This window comes from Trichosurus vulpecula, chromosome 3, assembly GCF_011100635.1.
Source record: "Trichosurus vulpecula isolate mTriVul1 chromosome 3, mTriVul1.pri, whole genome shotgun sequence".
Lineage (NCBI taxonomy): Eukaryota > Metazoa > Chordata > Mammalia > Diprotodontia > Phalangeridae > Trichosurus > Trichosurus vulpecula.
In genome coordinates, this window is record NC_050575.1 from 205,590,075 (window position 1) to 205,607,852 (window position 17,778).

Below are 17,778 nucleotides of genomic sequence, written 5' to 3' on the forward strand. Positions count from 1 at the left end.
TGGGATTTGAACCTTGGTACTCTGATTCCAAAGCCAGTGCTCTCTCTACTGGAAAAGAGGAATTTCAATACCTAGAGATTCTGGGAGGCTTGTAGGATAGTCCATTACCAGGCACATGGCAAAAGCAAAGGAAAGGAACAAAGATGTGAGAAGGGGGATGAGGGATAGGTAGGATAAGGATGGTGAGTATTATTGTCAGGCTCAAATGTAGAATATGTGTAGATAAGCAGTAGGAGTTATAGATACAGATATACATACATACTGATGCACATATGTGTATACATACATACATACATAGTCTGTGTTGGCTCCTTCATTAGAATGTAAGTTCCTTGAGGGAAGGTACTGTTTTTGCTTTTTCTATGTATTCTTGGTGACTAGACTAGTGCCCATCACTAGCTCATGCTTTAAACACATAATGATTGATTGATTGGTGGCAATGGGGAGCTAAGGTAGGCTTTTGAACAAAACCTTGGAGTTATACCTTACAAAGACTGAATTGGCAGAGTTGTGAAGCATAGATTAAAAAGGGGAAAATAATGAAGACTGGAAGATCACTCAGAGGGCTGTTAAAAGAGTCCAGGTGAGAAGGGATGAGGCTCTGGACTAGAGTAGTTGTGGTGGGAGTGGAAAGGAGAGGAGAGATACAAGATATATTAGGGAAGCAGAAACAGTAGGATTTGGGGATTAATTCGATGTTGAAGGAGATGGATGAGTAAAAGATAAAGTTTCTGAGTTTAAGTTATTGGGGAAATGGTGGTGCAATCAGCAGACATAAAAAAGTCCCAAAGGAGAGGCAGGGATGGGGTTTTGGAGAAGTTGAAGAATTCAGTTCAGGCACATGTAGATCCATCCCAGATCCCCTAGCCCTTTTTTGTTTGTTTGTTTCATTGTATTTCCTCTGGGTTTAGAGAGTATCATCTTTTTTTTCATTCTCAATTTCTGGAATGTTATCACAAGACAAAGTCGGTGGCATCATGGACTGAATGAAAGTGACTTAATGTCAGAAAGTCCTGACTTCAAATCCTGTTTGTAATACTTCTTCACTACGCGACCCTGGGCAAGTCACTTAAGCTCTATGTGTTTCAGGCCGCTCCCCTAGAACATACATTTTGTTAGCTTTGGTGGAAGGAGTTCCCCATGGGCCCAACTCATTATGGGTACCATATTGTAACATTTTGGAATCAGAAAGGCCCTAAGAGATCACCAAGTTCAACCATGATTCCTCTGAGACTGCCTGGGTGATAGTGCCCATTTGAAAATTCTGGTTGTTCTTCTGGAGGCCTAGAATTTTATTTTTAAACAGTCAGTTGAATCTGTCCCACCCTATAATCAAAGGTCTTATGTTCACCTTAATTTTTCATGTTGTCCTAGAAATTGGAAGGTTTGAGACCCTTGTCAGAAATAAAAAATGTATATTTTTTTCATTGCAAAATTAAGATTGTAGAGTGATATAGTAGCAAGAGCACTGGATTTGGAGCTAGAGAAACTGAGTTCAAGCCTTGGTCCTCCTAGCTATTTGACCTTGGAAAAATCAATTCCCTCTCTGGGTTTCAATTTTCTTATCTACAAATATGGAGAGGTTGGGCCAATTTATCTTTCTAACTTTAAATACCTTTATTGCTATGATTCAAGAAGGAACATTTTCCAAATCTCATTCCTGCCTTTACTCATGCCATTTCCCCATACAAAACTGGTCTCCTTACAACCTGTCAAAGGGTTGGGGAACCTGCAGCCTCAAGGCCACATGTGGCATTCTAGGTCTTTGGGTACAGCCTTTTGACCGAGTCCAAGTTGTACAGAACAAATTCTTTTATTTGTTGTGTGGGGATCTGTTCTGTGAAGTTTGGATTAAGTCAAAGGGCAACACTTGAGGACCTAGAGGGTGGCCTCAAGGCAGCAGGTTCCCCACCCCTAAGTCCTTTCCAAATCCTACCTATATCCCAAGGACCAAGCTTCAGGACCCTCCACAAAATCTTCCTTAATGATCCCAACCCAAATTGATCTTCTCCTTTTTTTCACTTTCTAGAGTGCACAGACATTGCACCCCACAGTATAACTCTCTTCCTCATTGGTCTTCCAGTGGTGTCAAGAGAAATCATGGAAGGCTCCCATTTGATGATGGACCCCTGAAGTGAGCTTACGGGAGGAGATGTGCCAAAGTAGCACAGGATGGGCAGACATAGGAACTTCCAAATGGATGAAATCCCAGCACATTTAAGTACTGAGTATCATTCTTTAATTGTTTCATGTGAATAAATATAATTATAATAATATATAATATAATTATATATATAATATATATATATAATAATATAATAATCTTCTTGAAAATATCAATAACACCATGATTTTTATGTGTTGTCCACAGTATTCATTAGGTACTCAATTTAATTTTTGAAATATTGTTCCATAAGTAATTGTGGATTGTTTGAGCAACTCTGGGGAGAAGTTAATCCTTATGTTTAGAGGACATAATTCCATATAGTCATCCATTTATCCATCCATCCATTCATCCATCCATCATCAAAGATTTCTTTGCTTTTGAGTAATGGTTTTGATTTCTCTTTCTGAGTGATTCCTTTTGTTTTGGCAGTATGGTAGGTGTAGTGGATAAACATGCTGGATTTGGAGACAAAAAACCCAGGTTCAAACGCTGTCTTTGACACTTACCAGCTACATGACCCTAGCCAAGTCATTTAATCTCTCTTAGCCTCAATTTCTTTGTGTGTAGAGTTGGGATGATTACACAGCCCCTACCTTACAGGGTTGTTATGATGATCTAATGAGGTAATTATGTAGAGTACTATATAAATACTACCTATTAATAGGAGATTTTGTGACATGCTAGAGAGCTAGATTTAATTGGAGGATTTGAGTTCAAATCCTGCCTCTGATACCTATTGCTTGTGAGGCCTCGGGCAAGACATTTAATGTCTCCAGCCTCCATTTCTTCATCTGTAAAATCAGGGGGTTGCATTCAATGAACTCCGAACTTCTTTGTAGGACTGAACTTATTGGCCTATGAGGAGAAGACAAGGAGACAGGAGCAAAGAGAAGCAAGAGAGTATGGTACAATCAAAATCAGTCAGAACTAAAGAAGAGATTGTGCAAAAGAATTCCCGGGTGGTTGCTCCTGGGAGACTCTTGACAAGGGAAGGAGGCAAGCTGCTGTTGATTCCAATATTATAGACAAATGAAATAGACAGTCTCCCCACACCTGAGGGGAGGGCCACTCTGACTCATGTAGAAATATCTGTGCCTGACTCTGACTGATCATCAGGTATAATTCTGGAGCTGGCCAAGGTTCCAGCAAAGATCTCTGACATCATCTGATGCTGCCATCTGGCCAGGGTTCTATTAATTCATGAGGTGAGCCCAAACTGTATCTCTGTCAACATTTCCCTCACATCTTCAAAGCAGTGGCCTCTCCCACAATGTTCCTGATGTTAAACTCCAGATGCTCAAGAGAAATGGTGGAGGGGGGTGGGGGGCACGGCTGAGAGAATCCCCTATTGCTATGGCACAGAGTAACCTCCACCCAAAATCTTAAGTGCAGTCAGCTAGCTCACTGTCAAGGAGTCTGTCTCTGACCTGTCTTTCTGGCCTGCTCTGCCTGGCATAATGCCCAATTATGCCTCTCTGGTATGGTGCCATAAAGAAGTTCAGGCAATTGGATTTAAAGGCCCATCAAAGCCCTTATGCAGCTGAGCCTTGGCTTAATTCCCTGAGGCTGTACAAGTCACTGACACTTTCCCCATTTGACACCTTCCAGGTGGAAGAAATATTTGGGGATATTAAGAGAAGGATAAATCTATACACCAAGTATTACATTCATAAAGTGGGAGGCAAATTTAAAGCGTCATATAAATGCAAGCTATTATTATTAATATTAGGAGATCTTGATTGCCTAAATATAAAGACACCCAAATAATTGATAGAGTTCTACATCAATAAGCTATATGGGGCAGGGTGAGCTAAAACTATGGTTTGAAATATATTAAATGCTTATCTCATACATTCTATAACTGAAATTCATGCATTCTATAAACATTATAAAGTATCTTCTATGTGCCAGGCACTCTCTTAAGTACTGAAGACAGAAAGCACCAGAAATAGTGAGCACACAAACAGAATACTGGTAGGGGGCCACAAATACAAGGCATACATGTGGTTGAGGTAACTCATACCCTCTCATTCAGGGGCCTCCTGTCCTTTTTCTTCTCATGATGCTTTGATGCTATTTACCCCTAAGTGCAATATCATTTCACAGCAGTTTACTTACCTAGACCCCTTGGCCTGTTTCTCTCTGCAGTTCTACTCCTGACTGCCAGAGCTAATTCATTCTTGAATCTATAGCTAGCTGTCTTCCTTGCCGCCAGAGGTCACTCTCTTTAGAGATGTCACATCTGAGTTGTTGTATTTTTGCCTGCTCCCTACTGGGTTCAGTGTCTCCTATTAAGTAAGTGACTTTACTGCAAAGTAAAATGGCCTATGCTTCACTAGGGAAGGGCTCCCCACCACTACCATCTGGTAGAGATGTAAGGAGAAAAACAAAAAGCAGTGTTTTCTCAAGAACTGGGTTCTGCCTCCATTGTTGGCTCTTTTCTTTGTGGCCAGGGGCCACACTCTACAAAGCTATCTGGCTTTTAAAATTCTTCTCTTCCATGTAACCAAACCTTCAGTTAGCCATATTCTAGTTCTATCAAAGAGAACTTCTTTACACTTGGTAAGGGAATAGCATGTAGATATGTCTTTTTTCTTGTTTACTACATTAATACTTCATCATCTTTATTAGCTACAATTCCGGTTATCTTCTGCAATTCCATCAACTGGCTGAGATGGGGATAGGAATCAATTGATAAAGACTATCTCAACACATTTCCCTCCCCATACACAAATGTATTACATTTACTTATCTGTGTTTATATTGTTTTCCCACAGTAGATTGTAAGTTCTTTTAGGGAAGGCACTATTTTATTTTTGTCTTCTATATGACAGGCACATGTTTAATAAATGTGGATTTTTTTTTTGGAGGGAAGTATCAAAAGTCTGAGAGAGACCATTAGCCCAGATATGAAAGCATTTACTTTACAGAGGTGGAATTCCTATAACATGGGTGGTATAGGTTCATAAATGGAAAGGACTTGAGACAACATGATCCAAGGCCCTCATTTTATAGATGAAGAAAGCATGACCCAGAGAGATTAAGCATCCTACCCAATGTTGTAAAAGGAGTAAGTGGCAGAAATGGAATTTAAACTAAGGTCTTCTGACTAAATCCAGTGCTTTTTACATTATACCATCATGGTTTTCTTGTTGTTCACATTTGTGTCATTGATAGCTACCCCTCAACAAGTAAGCCATATATCTTTTCAAGTCCTTGCTTTTGGGGTTCAAGGTGATTCTGCTTGTTACTTTGAATTCAATTCAGCAAGACTTTATTAAGCACCAGCCCTCAAGTAGCTGATAGTCTATAGGGAAGATGAGAATACAATATGTACACGTATAAATATAGTACAGAGAAACATGACAGAAAAGAGCAACTGGAGGATTTGGGTGAGTTTCATGGAGAAGGTGGTGCCTGAGTTGAGCCTTCAAAGAGGACACGGATTCTGGGAAGCAGAGATGAGGAGAAAGTATATTCCAGGCATAGATCTGTAGCCTATTCATAGAGATGGGAAATAAAATACCATATGTGGGGAACCCAAAGTGGCTAGCCTGTGAAGAGAAGCTCTATGAAATATGACTGGAAAGACAGGTTGGACTTAGATAGTGGAAGGCCTTAAATGCTTAGCTAAGAGCTTTTCCTATAGTCAGTCGGTAAATGTTTATCAAGTTCCTACAATGTACCAGGCACTGTGCTAAGCCCTGGGGATATAAAGAAAGGCAAAAGACAGTTCCTGCCCTCAAGAAGCTTACAATCTAAGAAGGAAAGGCAGCGTGCAAACGACTATGTACAGACAAGCTATACAGGCATACCTCCTTTCATGGCCTTCGAAGATATGCTTTTTATAAATCAAGCAAGTCTGTAGGTACCATTTTCCCAACATGTTGTGTGCGCAATGTGGCTCTGGGCCATATTTTGGTAATTCTCACAATATTTCAAACTCTTTCATTATTATTATTATTATATCTGCTATAGTGATCTGTGACCAGTGATCTTCAATGTTACTATTGTCATTGTTTTGGGGTGCCACAAACCACACCCATGTAAGACAGAGAACTTAGTTGATAAATGTTGTATGTGTTCTGACCACTCCACCGACCTGTTGTTCTTTGCTCTTCTCTGGCCTCCCTATTCCCTGAGACACAATAGTACTCAAATTAGGCCAATAAATAACCCTACAAAGCCTCTGAGTGTTCAAGTGAAAGGAAGAGTCAATCGATATGACAAACTTCATTGTTATCTTATTTTAAGGCATTGCTGTAGCTACCCCAACGTTCAGCAACCACCACCCTGATCACTCAGCAGCCATCGACTTTGAGGCAAGACCCTCCACCGGCAGACTGAAAACGCTAGAGTTAAGAGGTGTCTAGAAAGACTTCCTGCAGAAAGTGGGACAATAGAAAGCCACTGAAGATATCTGAGTAGAAGACTGACTTGGCTTAAGGAAGATTATTTTGGCAGCTATGTGGAAAATGGTTTGGAGAGGGGAAAGACTAGAAGTAGGGAGACCATTTGGGAGACTATTTTTTACAGAAGAGTCTAGGGAATACATGATGAAAGCATGAGTTAGTGTGGTGGCCTTGCAAGCAGAAAGATGGGGACAGATGTGAGAGGTGTTCTGGAGGTAGAATCCACACCTTTGGCAATAATTTAGATAAGAAGATGGAGGGAGATGGAAAAGTCAAAGGTGACTCCGAGGATATGATTGGGAGACTGGGAAGATGGTAGTCTCCTGAACAGGAATAGGGAAGTTTGGAGGAAGTATAGGTTTCCAGAGAAAGATAATGAGTTCTATTTTGGATAAGTTGAATTTTAAATATGTGAGGGCTATCCAATCAGAAGCCAACAATGTGTGATGAAAGTTCAAGAGAAAGATTTGGGTGTCGTTTGCATAGGAGTGATACTTGAATCCAGGTGGGCTGATCCCCAAGGGAAAGAGCAGAGAGAGAAAGAAGAGAAGAGAGCCCAGGAGAGTACCTGAGAGAACTTCCATGCTAGAGGCATAGGGAATTCATGATAATCCAGCAAAGGAGAAAGGGAAAAAGCTGTAAATCAGACAAGTAGGAGAACCAGGAAAAAGCAATATCACAGAAGCTAAGGGAGGAGAATGTTTAGCAGGAGAGGGGTGGTCAATGGTAAAGAGTAAAAGTAGTCAGCAAAATTGTAGAGAGGTGAAAGGAGTTAAAGATTGAGAAATAACTATGAGATTTAATAGTTAAGAAATGATCAGTAATCTTGGGGAGAGCAGTTTCAATAGAATGCGGAGGTCAGAAGCCAGATTGTAAGAGAACGGGAAGTGAGTGGGTGGTAAGGCAGTGGAGGCAGTGAATGTAGATGATATTTTCATTATCAGAAACCTAAATAAGGAACTGAAGAAATAAGTCTATCTCATTTTCCTTGGCTGTTCCTGATGATTTTTTTTAAAGATACACGGCAGAAAATTTCTTTATTATATCATGTCAGACAATTCAAGTTCATCCCTAAAGATTCCCCCTTGTTCTTTACAAATAAGGAGATTGCTTTTCACATACCATATCATGCTTTCTCCCTATCTATTTCCCTTCCCCTATATAGGGGACCCAGGAAGAAGTGATTGTAGATATTGGTTGTTAAATGGTCTGACCTGGAATTTGGAAAAAGCTAAATCTCTCAGGTTTTTCGTAATTCACATCCTAACCTTTCTTGGCCCAAAGAACCAAGTCTTATCTTATAAAAAAGTTACTTTTATTTCCATATTTTGTTTTTACAGTTTTTACATTTCTCCCTACATCCCTCCTCTCGCCCTCTCCCAGAGAGTTATCCCTTAATGAAGAAGAAAAAGAAAAAGAATTCTGATCCAAGAAGCTCACATTCTAATGGAGGAGACAACCTGGAAAAAACTATGTCTATACAAGATATATATATATATATATATATATATATATATATATATATATATATATATATATATATATATATGCAAGAAATTTCAGAAGGGTGGTATTGGGGTTGGGGTGGGAAAATGGATGGGAGGACTGGGAAAAGCCTCTTGTAGAAAGTGGTATTTGAAGTGAGTCTGGAAGGAAGCCAAGAAAACCAGGAGGCAGAAATGAGGAGGGAAATTATTCCAGGCATGGAAAAGAGCAATTGAAAATTCATGAAGTGTTGTGTGGGAGGAACACCAAGAATGCCAGTGTCACTAGATCTTAGAATTCTTACTTGTCTTCCTCTGGACTGTCTCCAGCTTATCAATGTCCTTCTTAAATCCTGGTGTCCAGGACAGAACATAATACTCCAGATAAAGACTGATCAGGGCACAGTGCAAAGGGACTATCTACTACTTTTTCCTAGAAGCTATATCTCTCTTGAAGCAGTACAAGATCACATTAGGATAAGGAGTGAGAAAAGACCACTGGATTTTGCAATGCAGAGATTATTAACGACTTTGGAGACAGGGAATTCAGTTAGTGTGATTAGATCAGAATCACATTGCAAGGGATCAGGTATGAACTATTTTTTTCTTAATAGCATTTTATTTTTTTCAATTACATGTAAAGACAAATTTTAACATCCATTATCTAAAAATTTTGAGTTTCAAATTTTCTCACTCACTCCCTTCCCTCTCTCTTCCCTAAAATGATAAGCAATTTTATATATGTTATATACATGCAATCATATTTCTATTTAAGTCATGTTGTGAAAGAAGAAACAGAGCAAAAGAAAAAAAAGTAAAAATAGTATATTTCAATCTGCATTCAGACTCCATCAGTTCTTCTCCTCTGTGAGAATAACATTTTTCAAAATGAGTCCTTTGGGATTGTCTTAGATCATTGCATAGCTAAGAATAGCTAAGTCATTCATAGTTGATCATCATGCAATGTTGCTATTACTGTGTACAAAGTTCTCCTGGTTCTGTTCACTTCACTTTCCATCAGTTGATGTAAAGTCTTTCCAAGTTTTTCTGAAAACTTCCTGCTCATCTGTAATATCAATTAAGTTGGGTGTCTTTGATTGAGCCTTACTAGGTGCTAAACCCCAGGCCCCAAACCCCCCTATCTATTAGGTGCTAAGGTATGTGGGTGTGAATTGGTAACTAAGGTGGGGCTTCAGGTGGGGCCAATGAAAAGAGGTGCTAACTCCAGAGCCAATAGTAAGAGCCTATGTTCCGGTGGCTCAGATGACGTCTGATGACATCTGAAACTGTATAAAAAGAGAGAACAGAGTTATTTGCTTAAGGCTCTCACTGCTGGAGGTGCAGGACTCTGGGCCTCTGAGGAGTCACTGTCAGGGCCTTCCAGCTGAACTCAGATGTTGATGGTTTTCTTGGTAACTATGAATTGTATTTGGTCTGTTGATGTTTGTAATTTGTTTGTATTTGCTCTGAAGTTCAGGATGCTGGCTTTTTCCCCTGAACTAAGCGAATGATATTTGTATGCTGGATTAAATTGAGATTGTTAACGCCTTAACGTTGCTTTCCTTAGTAAAGCAGATCGAAAGAACCTGGGCTTGCAGTGTTCTGTGAGCTGGTTGTTGATGGTTTTACACCCCCCACAGCAGCTGCTAGCTGGATTGTTGAAACATCATCATTTCTTATAATACAATAGTATTCCATTACATTCATGTGCCACAACTTACTCAGCTATTCCCCAATTGAGGGACATCCTTTCACTTTCCAGTTCATTGCCACAAGGTGTGAACTATTGTTGAGGATGGAGAAGTATGGAAAGTCAACTACTGTGTTGTATATCCTTCACCAAGAGTCATCTGTAGAACTGCCCAAGTGATAACCTGTTGTGGACCTAAGTGAGAAATAGATTCCTCACTTATATAGGTGTAATCCTCAAAGTTCTGAAAAGCATTATTAAAAAGTCCCATACATTTCCATTCATTGAATCATAGAATCATAGACTGTTAAAAATAGAAAGGACCTTGGAAGCCACCAAATTTCTAATTTTCCAAATGAGGAAACTGAGGTCCAGATTGGTGAAATAATGTGCCTATGGTCACTCAGGAAGTTAAAGAGGCAATAAAACAGTGTCTGCAATTCTATATTCAAGTCAGGAAGAGTTTGACTCTTTCCTCAGATACTTATTAGCTACATGATTATGGAGAAGTAAATTAGCTTCTCTGAGTCTCAGTTTCCTCATCAGTAAAATGGGGATAGTTATACTTGTGGTACATATTTTGTTGTGAGATTCAAATGAATTAATATATATAAAATGCTTTACAAACTTTAGAGTTCTACATAAATGTCAGCAGTGTTACAGAACTTGAGCCCAGGTCTCTGAGTCTCAGTCCAGGATTCTTTCCATTGCACTAAAAACAAACAAGTGCTGAAGGTGAACTATTCTCAGTTTATAAGGGAAGTTTGGGGAGTTATCATTTGAATGCTATAGTAGTGAAAGCACTGGATTGTAGTAGTAATTTGGATTTGAAGATCTTTCCCACCAATTAATAGGCCATGTGACCTGCTTATGGCACAGGAAGCCTAAGTTACATGTGGTGGGAGAAGCTTCCTGACAGGAAAAGGAAGTTATGTCACAGAAAATGCTGAGAGAGAAAGATATAATGGCTGCTAATGGCTGCCCCTGTGATTGTTAGAACTGAACAGGCTGACAGCTATACTATGAGTTTGTTTTGGGGAAAATCCCAGCAGGGTGTCAGAGAGGTTTTGGAATGGCGAGTCTCCAGTCTGTTATATGGTGTTTCAAGTTCCTTGCTGTTATGATAAAGTAGGCCGACTGGCTGTGGGAGCTGAACATTTGGTTATGGGATATGGTTTTCTGGTTTCTGAATAAATGTTATACTTCTTTTACCATCTTTATGGAGAGTCTCTCATACCTTGCAATACTTAGGCATATTCATGATTATTGTTGATATTGTATTTATTGCCCTACTGTTTCATGGACTTAGAATTCAGAAGCTCAAGTTCAAATTCTGCCTCAGATATTTATCATGTGATCGTGGGAAAGTTACTTAGTAAAATGAGGTCGACAATAATACCTGCTTCACAGGGTTTTTGTGATGGTCCTAGAATCATGAATTTAGAGCTGAGAGAGGCCTGAGGGGCCTGAGAGGCTGTTCAGGCTAGCTCACTTATTTTACAGAAGAGGAAAGTGGGGTCCAGGAGGTTAAGTGACTTAGGTCACTTAGGTGAGGTACAAAGCCAGGATTTTACCCCAGGTACACTGACTTCAAATCCAGCATTTTAAACAATTGAACCACACAGTCTCAATTTGGGATTCTAAAGGAATTATGCTGTTGCTCACACAGGAGATTCCATCCTGATGGAAGACAGGAGCAATTAGAGCTGCTAGTGCTGAGCTCTGTCCTCCTGTAGTATTGGAAAGAGAACTGGATTCTGATCCAGAGAACCCCTGGATAGCTGGTAACCAGCCTGTAGTCTGGAGACCAAGGTAATAGGAATAGCAGGTATTTGAATAGTACTCTCCAGTTTGCAAAGTATTTTACATATATGACTTTATTTAATGCTCATTATACCCTGGGAGATAGGTACTACTAATATCCTGTACAGGTTAGAGAACTATGGTTCCTGTATGTAGGTAAGAGAATTATGACTCCTGAATACAGGGGAGAGAACTGTGGGTCAGAGGCCAAGTGCCTACACTGGAGTCACACAACTGGTAAGAGTATCTGCAGCAGAGTTCATACTTACTTCAACTGACTCCAGCACTTGAGCCCCTAGGTATATGGAAAGAGAAGAAGGAAAGCAAGAGGGATAAGGCAGCAATATGCCAATGGATTGGCCCATTGCAGTAGGCTAATACATTGTGCACTCATGATGGAGAGACAGTCTGAGAAAGAGAAGCACTAAATTGTGTGTTAAAGGCCAGGAGAAGTATAGTCCAGTCAATAGCTGACAAGGCCTACAAAAGATACCTCTTCTGGCCTCTCCAGAGCATAGTTGCAGACTAGGAATGGAGCTGGATCCAGCCCTACAGTTCTGGGCTCCAGGGAACTGATGGAGGATGATCATGCCTCTCTCTCTACCTGCTGTCCAGCTTCTCCAGGGGTGCTTAGGCAGACCTAGGGTTATATACTAGAAAGGGAAATGGGGAGGAGATAAGATATGCCTAAAAGAGGGAACATGGGCTGGGGGAGAGTTGGGTTAGTGGGTGATGACAGATATGGAGAAAATGAGCACCAATAAATCTTTTACTAAAAAAATACATAGAAAAAAACACAGAGGAGGTCACAAATAGGGCAATTTTCTTACTACTTTGTTAAACACACATGTATTTCTTTTTTTTTTAACCACCATACAGCAATGGAAAGTCAGTTTGTTATATGAGCGATCCTATTCTGTGTTCTTTTTATCTTAAAATATTTTGTCGTTAAGTTCTCAATTTCAAAAAAAATTTTAAAAAGAAAGGAGCATCAGCCAGCATTTATGAAGACTCTTGTGTCAGGAACTGTGCTTAATACTGGAAATATAAAAAGAGGCAAAAAAACCAAAACAAAACCAAGTTCCAGACTCAAAGCATATACATTTTAATAGGAGAGATTACATGTAAATAACTAGATACTAGGATATTTATATACAATTGAAAGGGAAAGACACTAGCTATAGGGATGGGCAGAGGAAGAGACCAGGAAAGGCCTCCTGCAGAAGGTGGGATTTGAATAATCTTGAAGGATGCTCTGCAAACTCAGAGGCGGAAGTGAGGGGGCAGAGCATTCTAAGGATGGGAAAGTCAGACAGTGAAAAAGTATGGGGATGAGAGATGGAGTATGTTAGTCAAGGACCTAAAAGTAGGCCTGTGTAGGAGGCAGTAAGGTATCAGAAGACTGAAAAAGTAGGCAGGGGACAGGTTAGGAAGAGCTCGGCAAAAAGAGAATTTTATATTTGACAAAGTAAGCCAGGGTAGCTGAGTAATAACCCTGAACTAGACACCAACCTGCCTCTCTAAGGCTGCTGAAGACAGCAGATAAACGCAGGATAAGCAGAACCTCTGGGCTGGTATTTATAGAGAGGCCTGTAGTACAAGTGTTTCCTGCTTCTGTGCAGATTGCTTTGGAAAGAGGGAAAGATAGATTTTTTTTTAATTGATGGAACAATGCAGTTTGGGGTGTCTGGTGCTCTTGAACTGGCTTTTTTCTATTTGTCTTAGTTCTATTTTCTGGAGCTATAATATAATAAACTTTCACATTCACATACTTCTTCATACGTGTGAAGAGAAAGATTATACCATTCCCAAATTCTCTTGTTACTTTTACCTCTTCCTCATATGACATGAGGTGAGGACTCCTAGCTGCTGGAGACATCCTCCACTTGTCAATATACTTCCTAGAATGTGGTACCCAGGACTGTATTCAATATTGCAATGTGGATGCCTAGTGCTGATGACAGAGGGACTGTTATCTTCCTCATTCTGGATATCATACTCCCATTAAAGTAGTTTAAAGTTAAATTAACTTTTAAAATAATGATAATAATACATTGTAAGCATTTTGTTTATAATCTTCAAAAGGACTTTCTTCATAATAGCTCTGTGTGACAAGTAGTATATGGATATTATCACCTCTATTTTATAGATAAGGAAACTGAAGCTTGATTTACCGACTTCTCATAAAGCTAGTAAATATCTGAGATTCCAGGGTCCTGGTTCTAGGGCTAGTGCTCTTCTCCCTACACTAAACTGCCAACTCCTAATGTTGACTCAAATAGACTTTTTAGTCAACAAGTCTAGAGTGAGGAAGACTCATCTTCCTGAATTCAAGTTGGGCCTCAAACTCTTACTAGCTGTGTGACCCTGGGCAAGTCACTTAACCTTGGTTGCCTCAGGTTCCTCATCTGTGAAATGAGCTGGAGAAGGAAATGGCAAAGCATTCCAGCATCATTGCCAAGAAAACACCAAATGGGGTCACAGAGAGTCAGACATGACTGAAAACAATTGAACAACAACAACAGGAATTGTTTAAAAGTTATAATTTACACTCATTCTAATCAAATTTCATTTGCTTAGTTTTGACCCATCTTTTAAGCCTGTAAAAATCAAATAATTGGTAAACATTTATTGCATTCATTTTAAATATTTATATATTATTCTATTATTATTTTATATTTATATATTTACTTTTATTTTTAATATTTATATATATTATTATTTTATTTTAATATTTATATTATATTTATTTTATTACACTTATGTATTATACTATTACTTCATTATATTATATTGTTTACTATATTATAATAAACCTTTATTAATGTCTATATGCTAGACATTTTGCTAGGCAATAGTGATACAAAGATACAGACCAAGTGGTACCTTCCTTGGAGAAATTTATGTTCTATCAGGGATACAACATAATGCACATAAGTATATTTTAAGAATGCAAAATTAATACAAGGTAATTTTTTAAAAGAAAGGCACCAGTACCTGGCGTAGGAGGGAATGATAAAGGTGCTGGAATTTATCTTTTACTTGAGCTTAAAAGGAAGCTGGGATTTTTAAGAGGCAGAGGTGAGGAGAACATGCATTGCAGACACTGAGGAAAACATGTTCTCAGGTATAGAGGTTCGAGTTGGAATATCAACATGTAAGAAATAGTAAGAAGGCCAGTTTTGCTGGACCATTGAATGCATGAGAAAGAGCAGTATGTAATAAGCCTGGAAAGGTACGTTGGAGTCAGGTTGTGAAGGGCTTCAAATGATGAAGGAGTTCATATTTGATCCTAGAGAAAATAAGGAGCCGCTGAAATTTATTTATTTTTATTCTGAAATTAACAAATACAAAATAGAATTGGCATTTCCATAGTAGAACAGAAAAAAGGAATAAACATGAAACTTCTATTATGTACAACTTGCTTTTATTTTTAAATATATAGTAAGTTCAACCTGTAGCCTTCCAAGCTGTCCTGCTTGTCTGTGCTTCTTTCTGGCCTTCCTTCTGTTCTCTGGAAGAAAAAAAAAAAGCCTAAATGGCTCTTTGTCTTCCTCCCTTCCTTCCTTTCCTCCTTCCTTGTTTCCTCCCTCCTTCTCCTCCTTCCTTTCTTCTTTCCTCCTTGTCTTCGTTCCCTTCTTCCCTCCCCTGCTTCCTTCCTTCCGCCCTCCCCCTCTTCCCTTCCTCACTTTCTTTCTTTCTTTTTAATTCCTTCCTTCCCTCCCTTACTTCATTTTCCTTCCTTCCTTCATTTTCCTTCTTTCCTTCCTTCCTTTTTTTTTCTTTCTTTTCCCCTCTGTGCCCTTTGCCCTCCCAATGGGGAGGAAAAAAAAGCCCTTGTAACAATTTTGCATAATTAGTCAAAACAAATTTCCACACTGGCTGCCCACAGTAGTGTATCTTATTCTGCATCTTGAGTCCAACCCTTCCTTGTCAAGAGGTAGGTAGCATGAGTCATCATTAATCTTCTGTAATCATAGTGATTATTGCATTGATCGGAGTTCTTAAGTCTTTCAAAATTATTTTTTCTTTATAATGTTTTTGTTATTGAATAATTGTTCTCCTAGTTCTGCTTACTTCATTCTGCATGAGTTCATACAGGTCTCCCAGTTTTCTATGAAACTATCCATTTAATCACTTCTTGTGACATAACAATAGTGAATTACATGCAAGTTCCATAATTTGTTTAGCTATTCCTCAATAGATGAGCACCTGTTTTGTATACAGATCTTTTCTACTACAAAAAATGCTGCTATAAGTACTTTTGAACATATCAATCCTTTTCTTCTTTCCTTGGTCTCTTTGGGCTGTGGAATTTATTGAGTGACATGGTCAGATCTATGCTTTAAACATATCGCTTTGGTAGCTGTGTGGAAGATAGATTGGAGAAAGGAAAGTCTGACAGTAGGAAGACCAATTAGAAGGATATTTCAATTATATAAGTGAGAGGTAATGACGGGCTGAACTCAATTTAGTCATCCAATATATTAACCACACCTTCCTGCTTGGTGTCCATCTACATATTTGACAAACATGTATATCTTCCTCCAAGTAATTGGAAAAAAAAAAGGCTAGACGAGGCATAGTAGAAGACAGACCATTGTGTCATGCCACTAGAACTTTCTCTAGGGTGATATATTTTTTGGGTAAGGTCATTCAACCAGCTATGATCCACCTAACTTAACTTTCTAGTTTCTCCACTAGTTCAGATGTGGAGTTAGGCTTCCCCTGAAGCATTTGTTGAAATTTATATATACAGTATCAATGACATTTCCCTGACTAGTAACTTTATTGAAAAAGGAAATGAAGTTAGTTTGGCATGCCTTGCAAGTGAATTCAGGTGGGCTCCTACTGATCATGATAACTCTGTTTTTAAATGCTCGCAAACTATCTGTTTAATATTAGATTCTAGAATTTTCCCATGAATCAATGATAATCTTGTCAGTTTGTGGTTTCTGAGATCTAGATTTCTCCTCTCTTTGAAAATCCAGATATTTTTCTGTTTCTAGGATTCTGGTATCTCTCCTATTGTGAAATTATCAGAGTCTTGATCACATATCCAGCTTCTTTTCGTGCTCAGTCATATAGTACATTTGGGGTTGGAGACTTGAAATTATGCATATTTCAGTTAGATGCTTTCTCACTGTTTCCTTATCTTTCTTGGCTTTCTGTTCTTTCTTAACACCATGTGTGTTCTGTCTTTTCCTAATCTGAAAATCATTCTTCTTTATAGTGAAGACAGAAGCTGATATAGTCATCACTCAAGTTCAGGTCACATAATTAGCATTATCATAAACTCCTCACTCTTTCTAACCCCACAGATCTGATCTTGCAACTTCTACTTCTATAACATGTCTTACTTCTGTTGTTCACCAGAACAAACTCCCAAATCTGAAATTGTGTTTGAAAGAAATTTACTAGGTCATTTGGTAGAGGGGAGCAAGCTAGAAAGGAGGTGGGGTTCCCTATCGCCAGATTCTGGAAGTTTTACATCATATAGGATTTTGACAAAGATATCCACATATGAGTCATACACAAATCCTTTGACAAAGGTATCCACATACAAGTGCCACACAAACCACATGTTAAGCAATTTTGTTGAGAGGGCAACTTGAAAGTAATGTAGAGTGAGGTGGATGTGAGTAGATGTAAATAAAATTTGGGCAAAGCCAAAACACAAAGGGAACCCAAAATGCAAGCTTGGATGGACCTCAGACAAGTCCTGAGTGTGGTAACCAAAAACAAGAATGTTTTGGGTGGATTCAGAACCTGGGGGAACCCAAAGCCTTCGCAGTTATCTCTGGCATTCTTCGAGAGTTACTGAGTTCAGGTGATATTCTGGATGTAAACAACTTCTAATTACATAAAATTAGATTTAAACAGTATAATAATAAGTTTTCCAAATAATATAATAAAGCATTCTTTTCACACTTCTTACTCAGCCATCATCATAGTTCAGGTCTTTGTCACCTTCTTGCTTGGATTATTTCAATGGCTTCCTAATCAGTCTGTCTTCCTCTTCTCTCCCCTCTCCAATCCATACTTCGCATAGATGCCTAAGTGATTTTCTTCAGGTGTAAGTCAGACAATACCACCCCCCTACTCATTAAAATGCAATGGCTCTCTATTGTGTCTAGGATAAAGTTTGGTGTGTTCAGGAAGACTAGCACCTCTGGTGGGAGGGCTTCTTGAGTCAATTTCAAAGCTGCTCATCCGCCTTTG